The sequence below is a fragment of the Delphinus delphis genome, chromosome 8 (assembly GCF_949987515.2).
Source record: "Delphinus delphis chromosome 8, mDelDel1.2, whole genome shotgun sequence".
Classification (NCBI taxonomy): domain Eukaryota; kingdom Metazoa; phylum Chordata; class Mammalia; order Artiodactyla; family Delphinidae; genus Delphinus; species Delphinus delphis.
In genome coordinates, this window is record NC_082690.1 from 29,785,994 (window position 1) to 29,798,972 (window position 12,979).

Consider the following 12,979-nt stretch of genomic DNA (forward strand, 5'->3'; position numbering starts at 1 on the left):
TGCTTGACACATAGTAGATAATATATTTTGGTGAATGAATAAGTGAATGTATGTTCAAATAACTTTAGTTTCTGAGAAAGTTCTAGTTAATTCTGTATGTTAATACAAACATCAATTCTACAACCCTATTTGGAGACCGTCATCTGTTAATACAGAGCATGGCAAGAGAAGTGTGTAAAAGAGGGTGATTGATTAACAACCTGACATCAACCTTCAAGGTTAGTGGGTCCCCACAGTTTCCTACTTACCTCTACTACTCTCAATGGCTGAAACAGCCACCACCCCACAAAATATCTCTAACTTGTACTTTCCCACAAAATATTTCTAACTTGTACTTTAAAATTGGAACTCCTCTTGGAGTAATAAGTCTCCAAGTTGGTTGTCTAATTTATAAAAATGTATCGTTGTCTTTTTCAATTTGCTTTAAATTTACATCTGTTGTTTCAGAGGCAAAAGGTGATATGGAGGCTCCTTTTGAGATTACTGTAAAATGATGTAACACTATTGCAATTCTGTTCCTTTGACTTCAATCATTTTCAAAAGTACAGATGAGGGGGAGACCTTCAAGATAGCAAAGGAGTAAGAAGTGGAGATTAACTTCCTCACTACAAATACATCAAAAATACATCTACGTGTGGAACACCTCTTACAGAACACCTATTGAATGCTGGCAGAAGACCTCAGACTTCCCAAAAGGCAAGAAAACCTCCACGTACCTGAGTAGGGCAAAAGAAAAAAAAACAAAGACAAAAGAATAAAGATGGAACCTGCACCTCTGGGACGGGGCTGTGAAGGAGGAAAAGTTTCCACACATTAGAAATCCCCTTCACTGGTAGGGAATGTGGGTGGGCAGGGGGGAAGCTTCAGAGCCATGGAGAGTGCAGCAACAGGGATGAGGAGGGCAAAGCAGAGAGATTCCCACATAGAGGATCAATACTGACCAGCACTCTCCAGCCTGAGAGGCTTGTCTCTCACCTGCCAGGGTGTGTGGGGGCTGGGAGCTGAGGCTCAGGCTTCAGAGTTCAGATCCCAGGGAGAGGACTGGGGTTGACGGCATGAAGACAACTGAAGGGGATACTGCACCACAGCTAGCCAGGAGGGAGTCTGGGAGAAAGTCTGGAACTGCAAAAGAGGCAAGAGAATGTTGTTTTGGAGTACGTGAGGAGAGGGGATTCCTTCCCCCTGTGCCCACAGAAGCCAGAGCACTGCCTAAGCTAGCTCCAGAGATGGGCACGAGCCATGGCTATCAGCTTGGACCCCAGAGATGGGCATGAAATGCTAAGGTTGCTACTGCTACCACAAAGAATCCTATGTGCAAGCACAGGTCACTATCCACACCACCCCCACCCAGGAGCCTGTGCAGCCTGCCATGCCAGGGTCCCATGACCCAGGAAAAACTACCCTGGGAGAACACAAGGCATGACTCAGGCTGTTGCAACATCATGCTGGCTTCTGTCACCACAGGCTCAACCTGCATTCCAATTATGACTATTGTATCCTTCCTTCCCCCTGACCTGAGTGAGCAAGAGCACCCTAATCAGCTGGTGCTTTAACCTTCTCCTGTATAGGCAGGGAACAGATGCATGAGGGTGACCTACATGGATAGGTGGGACCAAAACCAAAGCTGAAGCACAGGAGATGTGTGAACAAAGAAGAGAAAGGAAATTTCTCTGTGACGCCTCAGGAGCAGTGGATTTAATGCTCACAATTAACCTGAGGTACTCTGCATTTGTGGAATACTGGAATAGATAATGAATGTTCTCAAAATTGAGGTGATGGGCTTGGGAAGCAACTGTAGACTTGGGGTTTGCTGTCTGCGACTGATTTGCTCTTGATTTTTATGGTTATCTTAGTTTAGATTTTAGTGCTTGTTATCATTCATGGATGAGTTTTTTTGGTTTTATTGCTCTTTTCTTTTTTTTATTTTAATAATTCTTTTAAATATTTTTATTTAATTTAAAAAAATTATTCTTCTTTCTTTTTATCTCCCTTTTATTCTGAGCAGTGTGACTGACAGGGTCTTGGTGCTCCAGCCAGGAGTCAGGCCTGAGCCCTTCAGGTGGGAGAGTTGAGTTCAGGACATTTGACCACCAGAGACCTCCTGGCCCCAAGTAATATCAATCAGTGAGAGGTCTCTCAGAGATCTACACCTCAACGTTAAGACCCAGGTAAACCTGATGACCAGCAAGGTCCAGTGATGGATGTCCTATGCCAAACAACTAGAAAGACAGGAACACAAACCCACCCATTAAAAGAGAGGGTGCCTAAAATAATACTAAGTTCACAGACACACCAAAAGACACCACCAGACGTGGCCCTGCCCACCAGAAAGAAAAGATACAGCCCCACACAACAGAACACAGGAAGCAGTCACCTCCATAAGGAAGCCTACAAAGCCACTGAACAAACCTCACCACTGGGGGCAGACACCGAGAACAATGGGTACTATGAACCTGCAGCCTGTGAAAAGGAGACCCCAAACACAGTAAGTTAAACAAAATGTAAAGAAAGAAAAATATGCAACAGATGAAGGAGCAAGGTAAAATTCCACCAGGACAAACAAATGAAGAGGAAATAGGCAGTCTACCTGAAAAGAGTTTAGAGTAGTGATAGTAAATATGATACAAAATCTCTGAAACAGAATGGAGAAAATACAAGAAATATTTAACAAGGACCTAGAACTAAAGAGAAAACAAACAATGAAGAACAACACAATAAATGAAATTAAAAATTCTCTAGAAGGAATCAAAAGCAGAAGAGCTGAGGCAGAAGAATGGATAAGTGACCTGGAAGATAAAATAGTGGAAATAATTACCACAGAACAGAATAAAGAAAATAGAATGAAAATAATTGAAGACAGCTTCAGAGACCTCTGGGACATTAAACTCACCAAAATTCAAATTATAGGAGCCCAAGAAGAAAAAGAGAAAGAGAAAGGGACTGAGAAAATATTTGAAGAGATTATAGTTGAAAACCGCCCTAACATAGGAAAGGAAGTAGTCAATCAAGTCCAGGAAACACAGAGAGTCCCATACAGAATAAATCTAAGGAGAAATATGCCAAGACACTTATTAATCAAAGTATCAAAAATTAAATACAAAGAAAAAATATTAAAAGCAACAAGGGAAAACCAACACATAACATACAAGGAAATCCCCATAATGTTAACAGCTGAACATTTGGCAGAAACTCTACAAGACAGAAGGGAGTGGCAAGACATATTTAAAGTGATGTAAGGGAAAAACATAGAAACAAGATTATTCTAATCAACAAGGATCTCATTCAGATTCGATGGAGAAATTAAAACCTTGACAGACAAGCAAAAGTTAAAAGAATTCAGTGCCACAAAACCAGCTTTCCAACAAATGCAAAAGGAAATTCTCTAGGCAGGAAACACAAGAGAAAGAAAAGACCTACAAAACCAGACCGCAAACAATTAGGAAAATAGTAATAGGAACATACATATCGGTAATTACCTTAAATGTAAATGGATTAAATGTTCCATCCAAAAGACAGAGAATGGCTGAATGGATACAGAAACAAGACCCATATATATATTGTCTAAAAGAGACCAACTTCAGACCTAGGGACACAAACAAACTGAAAGTGAGGGGATAGAAAAAGATACTCCCTGAAAATGGAAATGAAAAGAAAGCTGGAGTACCAATTCTCATATCAGATGAAATAGAGTCTAAAATTAAGACTATTACAAGAGACAAAGAAGGACACTACATAATGATCAAGGGATCAATCCAAGAAGAAGATATAACCATTGTAAATATTTATGCACCCAACATAGGGACACCTTAATACATAAGGCAACAGCTAATGGCCATAAAAGGGGAAGTCAACAGTAACAAAAAAATAGTAGGGGACTTTAACACCCCACTTTCAACAAGAGACAGATCATCCAAAATGAAAATAAATAAGAAAACACAAGCTTTAAATGATACATTAAACAAGATGGACTTATTTGATATTTATTGGACATTCCATCCAAAAACAACAGAATACACTTTCTTTTCAAGTGCTCATGGAACATTCTCCAGGATAGATCATATCTTGGTTCACAAATTAAGCCTTCATAAATTTAAGGAAATTGTATCAAGTATCTATACCAAACAAAATGCTATGTGACTAGATATCAATTAAAGGGAAAAAAAAAGACTGTAAAAATACAAACCCATGGAGGCTAAACAATATGCTACTAAATAACCAAGAGATCACTGAAGAAATCAAAGGGGAAATAAAAGATACCTAGAAAAAATGACAATGAAAACATGATGACCAAAACCTATGGGATGCAGGAAAAGCAGTTGTAAGAGGGAAGTTTATAGCAATACAATCCTACCTCAAGAAAGAAGTAAGATCTCAAATAAACAACATAACCATACACATAAAGCAATTAGAGGAAGAAGAACAAAAAAAGACCTCCAAAGTTAGCAGAAGGAAAGAAATCATCAATATCAGATCAGGAATAAATGAAAAAAAATTAACAAAAAAATACCAAAGATCAATAAACTAAAAGGTGGATCTTTGAGAAGATAAACAAAAATGATAAACCATTAGTCAGACTCATCAGGACAAAAAGGAGGAAGACTCAAATCAACAGAATTAGAAATGAAAAAGGAGAAGTAATAACTGACACTGAAGAAATACAAAGGATCATAAGAGATGAGCAAAAGCAACTATATGCCAGTAGAATGGACAACCTGGAAGAAATGGACAAATACTTAGAAAACCACAACCTTCAGAGATTGAACGAGGAAGAAATAGAAAATATAAACAGACCAATCATAAGCACTGCAATTAAGACTGTGATTAAAAATCTTCCAACAAACAAAAGCCCAGGACCACATGGCTTCACAGGCAAATTCTATAAAACATTTAGAAAAGAGATAACACATATCCTTCTCAAGCTCTTCCAAAATATAGCAGAAGGAGGAACACTCCAAACTCATTCTATGAGGCCACCATCACCCTGATAAAAACAAACAAACAAACAAACAAAAAAACCAGACAAAGTTGTCACCACCATCACCCTGATAACAAAACCAGACAAAGATGTCACAAACACAAAAAAGAAAACCAATATTGCTGGTGAACATAGGTGCAAAAATCCTCAACAAACTACTAACAAAGAGAATCCAGCAGCACATTAAAATGATCATACACCATGATCAAGTGGGGTTTACCTCAGGAATGCAAGGATTCTTCAGTATATGCAAATCAATCAATGTGATACACCATATTAACAAACTGAAGGATAAAACCATATGATAATCTCAATAGATGTAAAACAAGCTTTTGACAAGATTCAACACCCATTTATGATAAAAACTCTCTAGAAAGTAGTCATAAAGGGAACCCACCTCAACATAATAAAAGCCGTATATGAAAAACCCAGAGCCAATACCATTCTCAATGGTGAAAGAAGGAAATCATTTCCTCTAAGATCAGGAACAAGACAAGGTTGCCCAGTCTCACCACTATTATTCAACATAGTTTCGGAAGTTAGAGCCATAGCAATCAGAGAAGAAAAAGAATAAAAGAAATCCAAAATGGAAAAGAAGAAGTAAAGTTGTCACTGTTTGCAGATGACATGATACTATACATAGAGAATCCTAAAGACACTACCAGAAAACTACTAGAACTAATCAATGAATTTGGTAAAGTAGCAGGATACAAAATTAATCCACAGAAATCTCTTGCATTCCTATACACTAATGACAAAAAATCTGAAAGAGAAATTAAGGAAACATTCTCATTTACCACTGCAACAGAAATAATAAGATCCTAGGAATAAACATCGTTAAGGAAACAAAAGACCTGTATGCAGAAAACTGTAAGACACTGATGAAAGAAATTAAAGATGATACAAACAGATTGAGAGATATACCATGTTCATGGATTTGAAGAATCAACATTGTGAAAATGACTATACTACCCAAAGCAATCTATGGATTCAATGCAATCCCTATTAAGCTACCGATGGCATTTTTCACAGAACTAGAACAAAAAATTTCACAATTTGTATGGAAACACAAAAGACCCCAAATAGCTAAAGCAATCTTGAGATAGAAAAACAGAGCTGGAGGAATCAGGCTCCCTGACTTCAGACTAAACTACAAAGCTACAGAAATCAAGGCAGTATGGTACTGGCACAAAAACAGAAAGATAGATCAATGGAACAGGATAGAAAGCCTGGAGTTAAACCCACAAACATATGATCACCCTATCTTTCATAAAGGAGCAAAGAATATGCAGTGAAGAAAAGACAACCACTTCAATAAGTGGTGCTGGGAAAACTGGACAGCTACATGTAAAAGAATGAAATTAGAACACAGCTTAACATAATACATAAAAATAAAGTCAAAATAAGGGCCCTGAATCAAGATGGTGGAGTAGAAGGACGTGTTCTCACTCCCTCTTGTGAGAACACCAGAATCACAACTAGCTACTGGACATTCATTGACAGGAAGACACTGGAGCTCACAAAAAAGACACCTCACATCCAAAGACAAAGAGAAGCCACAATGAGATGTTAGGAGGGGCACAATCACAGTAGAATCAAATCCCATAACTGCTGAGTGGGTGACTCACAGACTGGAGAACACTTATACCACAGAAGTCAATCCAGTGGAGTGAAGGTTCTGAGCCCCACGTCAGTCTTCCCAACATCAGTGTCCGGCAATGGGAGGAGGAATTCCTGGAGAATAAGACTTTGAAATCTAGTGAGATTTGATTGCAGGACTTCGACAGGACAGGGGGAAACAGAGACTCCACTCTTGGAGGGCACACACAAAGTAATGGGTGCATCAGGACACAGGGGAAGGAACAGTGACCCCACAGGAGACAGAGTGAGACCTATCTGCTAGTGTTGGAAGGTATCCTGTAGAGGAAGGAGAGTGGCTTTGGCTCACTGTGAAGACAAGGACACTGGCAGCAGAATTTCTAGGAAGTACTCCTTGGTGTGAGCCCTCCCAGAGTCTGCCATTAGCCCCAAAAAAGAGCCCAGGTAAGCTGCAGTATTGGGTTTCCTCAGGCCAAAAATCCAACAAGGAGGGAACCCAGCCCCACCCATCAGCAGTCAAGTGGATTAAAGTTTTGCTGAGCCCTGCCTACCAGAGCAACAGACAGCTCTACTCACCACCAGTCCATCCCATCAGGAAACTTGCACAAGCCTCTTAGATAGACTCATCCATCAGAGGGCAGAGAGCAGAAGCAAGAAGCACTACAATCCTGTAGCCTGTGGAACAAAAACCACATTCACAGAAAGATAGACAAGATGAAAAGGCAGAGGGCTATGTACCAGATGAAGGAACAAGATAAAACCCCAAAAATACAAAAAAAATGAAGTGGAGATGGGCAAACTTCTAGAAAAAGAATTCAAAATAATGATAGTGAAGATGATCCAGGACCTTGGAAACAGAATGGAGACAAAGATCGAGAAGATGCAAGAAATGTATAAGAAAGATCTAGTAGAATTAAAGAACACATAAACAGAGAAGAACAATACAAACTGAAATGAAAACTACACTAGAAGGAATCAAGAATAGAATAACTGAGGCAGAGGAACAAGTAAGTGACCTGGAAGACAGAGTGGTGGAATTCACTGCTGCAGAATAGAATAAAGAAAAAAGAATGAAAAGAAATGAAGACAGCCTAAGAGACCTGTGGGACAATATGAAATGCAACAACATTCACATTATAGGGATCCCAGAAGGAGAAGACAGAGAGAAAGGACCAGAGAAAATATTTGAAGAGATTATAGTTGAAAACTTCCCTAACATGGGAAAGGAAATAGCCACCAAAATCCAGGAAGAGCAGTAAGTCCCATACAGGATAAACCCAAGGAAAAACAGGTCGAGACACATAGTAATCAAATTGGCAAAAATTAAAGAGAAAGGAAAATTATTGAAAGCAACAAGGGAAAAATGACAAATAACATACAAGGGAATGCTCATAAGGTTAACAGTGGAGTTCTTAGCAGAAACTCTACAAGCCAGAAGGGAGTGGCATGATATATTTAAAATGACGAAAGGGAAGAACCTACAACAAGATTACTCTACCCAACAAGGATCTCATTCAGATTCGATGGAGAAATCAAAAGCTTTACAGACAAGCAAAAGCTAAGAGAATTCAGCACCACCATACCAGCTCTACAACAAATGCTAAAGGAACTTCTCCAAGGGGGAAACACAAGAGAAGAAAAGGACCTACACAAACAAACCCAAAACAATTAAGAAAATGGTCATAGGAACATGCATATCAATAATTACCTTAAACATGAATGGATTAAATGCTCCAACCAAAAGACACAGGCCTGCTGAATGGATACAAAAACAAGACCCATATATATGCTGTCTACAAGAGACCCAGTTCAGACCTAGTGACACATACAGACTGAAAGTGAGGGGATGGAAAAAGATACTCCATGCAAATGGAAATCAAAAGAAAGCTGGAGTAGCAATACTCATATCAGATAAAATAGACTTTAAAATAAAGAATGTTATAAGGGACAAGGAACAACGCTACATAATGATCAAAAGGGTCAATCCAAGAAGAAGATATAATAATTATAAATATTTATGAACCCAACATAGGAGCACCTCAATACACAATGCAACTGCTCACAGCTATAAAAGAGGAAATCAACAGTAACACAATAAGAGTGGGGGACTTTAACACCTCACTTACACCAATGGACAGATCATCCAAAATGAAAATAAATAAGGAAACACAAGCTTTAAATGACACAATAGAGCAAAGAGATTAAATTGATATTTATAAGACATTCCATCCAAAAACTGCAGATTACACTTTCTTCTCAAGTGTGCACAGAACATTCTCCAGGTTAGATCACATTTTGGGTCAAAAATCAAGCCTCAGTATATTTAAGAAAATTGAAATAATATCAAGCATCTTTTCTGACCCCAATGCTATGAGATTAGAAATGAATTACAGGGAAAAGAAACGTAAAAAAACACCAACACATGGAGGCTAAACAATACGTTACTAAATAATCAAGAGATCACTGAAGAAATCAAAGAGGAAATCAAAAAATACCTAGAGACAAATGACAATGAAAACACGATGATCCAAAATCTATGGGACACAGCAAAAGCAGTTCTAAGAGGGAAGTTTATAGCTACAAGCCTACCTCAAGAAACAAGAAAAATCGCAAATAAACAATCTATCCTTACACCTGAAGGAACTAGAGAAAGAAGAACAAACAAAACCCAAAGTTAGCAGAAGGAAAGAAATCATAAAGATCAGAACAGAAACAAATGAAATAGAAACAAAGAAAACAATAGCAAAGATCAATAAAACTAAAAGCAGGTTCTTTGAGAAGATAAACAAATTGATAAACCATTAGTCAGACTCATCAGGAAAAAGAGGGAGAGGATTCAAATCAATAAAATTAGAAATGAAAAAGGAGAAGTTACAACAGACACCACAGACATACAAAGCACTCTAAGAGACTACTACAAGCAACTCTATGGCAATAAAATGGACAGCCTGGAAGAAATGGACAAATTCTTACAAAGGTATAACCTTTCCCAATGGAACCAGGAAGAAATAGAAAATATGAACAGACAAATCACAAGTAATGAAGTTGAAACTGTGATTAAAAATCTTCCAACAAACAAAAGTCCAGGACCAGATGGCTTCAGAGGTGAATTCTATCAAATATTTAGAGAAGAGCTAACAGCCTTCCTTCTGCAACTCTTCTAAAAAATTACAGAGGAAGGAACATTCCCAAACTCATTCTATTAGGTCACCATTACCCTGCTACCAAAACCAGACAAAGATACTACAATAAAAGAAAATTACAGACCAATATCACTGATGAATACAGATGTAAAAATCCTCAGCAAAATACTAGCAAACAGAATCCAACAACACATTAAAATGATCTTACACCAGGATAAAATGGGATTTATCCCACGGATGCAAGGATTCTTCAATATACACAAATCAATCAATGTGATACACCATATTAACAAATTGAAGAATAAAAACCATATCAACATCTCAATAGATGCAGAAAAAGCATTTGACAAAATTCAACACCCATTTATGATAAAAACTTTCCAGAAAGTGGGCATAGAGGGAATCTACCTCAACATAATAAAGGCCATATATGACAAACCCACAGCAAACATCATTCTCAGTGGTGAAAAACTGAAAGCATTTCTTCTAAGATCAGGAACAAGACAGGATGTGCACTCTCACCACTATTATTCAAGATAGTTTTGGAAGTCCTAGCCATGGCAAACACATAAGACAAACAAATAAAAGAATACAAATTGGAAAAGAAGAAGTAAAACTGTCACTGTTTGCAGTTGACATGATACTATACATAGAGATTCCTAAAGATGCCACCAGAAAACTACTAGAGCTAATCAATGAATTTTGTATAGTTGCAGGATACAAAATTAATGTACAGAAATCTCTTGCATTCCCACAGACTAATGATGAAAAATCTGAAAGAGAAATTAAGGAAGTACTCCCATTTACCATTGCAACAAAAAGAATAAAATACCTAGGAATAAACCTACCTAGGGAGACAAAAGACCTGTATGCAGAAAACTATAGGCCACCAATGGAAGAAATTAAAGATGATACCAACAGACGGAGAGATATACCATGTTCTTGAATTGGAAGAATCAATATTGTGAAAATGACTATACTTCCCAAAGCAATCTACAGATTCAGTGCAATTCCTATCAAATTACCAATGGCATTTTTTATGGACTAGAACAAAAAATCTTAATATTAGTATTGAGACACAAAATACCCTAAATAGCCAAAGCAGTCTTGAGGGAAAAAAATGGAGCTGGAAAAATCAGACTCCCTGACTTCAGACTATACTACAAAGCTACAATAATTAAGACAATATGGTACTGGCACAAAAACAGAAACATAGATCAATGGACAAGATAGAAAGCCCAGAGATAAACCCATGCACCTATGGTCAACTAATCTATGACAAAGGAGGCAAGGATATACAATGGAGAAAAGACATCCTCTTCAATAAATGGTGCTGGGAAAACTGGACAGCTACATGTAAAAGAATGAAATTGGAACACTCCCTAACACCATACACAAAAATAAACTCACAATGGATTGGAGACCTAAATATAAGTCCGGACACTTAGGGGAAAACATAGGAAGATCACTCTTTGACATAAATCACAGCAAGATCTTTTTTGATGCACCCCGTAGAGTAATGGAAATAAAAACAAAAATAAAGAAATGGGACCTAATGAAACTTAAAAGATTTTGCACAGCAAGGGAAACCTTAAACAAGACGAAAAGACAACCCTCAGACTGGGAGAAAATATCTGCAAATGAAGCAACTGACAAAGGATTAATCTCCAAAACATACAAGCAGCTCATGCAGCTCAATACCAAAAACACAAATAACCCAATCAAAAAATGGGCAGAAGATCTAAATAGACATTTCTCCAAAGAAGATTTACAGATTGCTAACAAACACATGAAAGAATGCTCAACATCACTAATCATTAGAAAATGCAAATCAAAATTACAATGAGGTATCGCTTCACACCAGTCAGAATGGCCATGATCAAAAAATCTACAAACAACAAATGCTGGAGAGGGTATGGAGAAAAGGGAACCCTCTTGCACTCTTGCATTCTTGGTGGGAATGTAAATTGATAAAGCCTCTATGGAGAACAGTATGGAGGTCTTTAAAAAACTAAAAATAGACCTACCCTATGACCCAGCAATCCCACTACTGGGCATATACCCTGAGAAAACCATAATTGAAAAAGAGACATGTACCACAATGTTCATTGCAACACTATTTACAATAACCAGGACATGGAAGCAAGCTAAGTGTCCATCAACAGATGAATGGATAAAGAAGACGTGGCACATATATAGAATGGAATATTACTCAGCCATGAAAAGAAACGAAATTGAGTTATTTGTAGTGAGGTGATGGACCTAGAGTCTGCCATACAGAGTGAACTAAGTTAGAAAGAGAAAAACAAATTCTGTATGCTAACACACATATATGGAATCTAAAAGAAAACTGGTTCTGATGAGCCTAGGGGCAAGACAGGTATAAAGACATAGACATAGAGAATGGACTTGAGGACACAGGGAAGGGGAAGTGTAAGCTAGAATGAAGTGAGAGAGTAGCATTGATATATATATATACACTACCAAGTGTAAAATAGATAGCTAGTGGGAAGCAGCTGCAAAGCACAGGGAGAGAGCGTGTGCTCTGTGTCCACCTAGAGGGGTGGGATATGGAGGGTGGGAGGGAGACACAAGAGGGAGGAAATATGGGGATATATCTATACATATAGCTGATTCACTTTGTTTTACAGCAGAAACTAACACAACATTGTATATCAATTATACTCCAATAAAGATGTTTAAAACAAAAAAACAAACTGAACAAAAAAATGTACAGATGGTAAAAGTAATTTAACCCTTTTCAGAAATAGGGCAACAGTTGCCCCAAACCCTGTCATCAAATGGAATTTCACATCATTCTCTCCCTCTGATTCAACCATGCTTCTAATTTCTGTCCAGTGACCCCAAAATGCCATGCATGTGACTTTTCACAGTCTTTGCAACCCTTTTAGTCCATAAAAATTCTCCTGTAGCCTTTACACTGAACAAGCGAGAGTTGTAGGATGGATTCAGAAATTAACTTTATTTTTTCTCTCACAGATTGTTAAAATTTACTTTGCAAAACTAAGGCAGGTCTCCAGGTTTCTCTGGGATCTTTAGGACATTAAAAAGTCCTCCAGTCACCTTTTGTTCAAATAATATTCTCATTTTAGTTATTGAAATAGCCATTCTTGTGTAGTAAGCATGAGTTCTTTGGATATCTTATAACTAAGGATCTCTCATCTTTCCTTAAAATACTCATTTTAATTTAAGTTTACTTGAAATGCTTCTCCCCTAGTGAGCCAATTAGAGTTTCTCATTC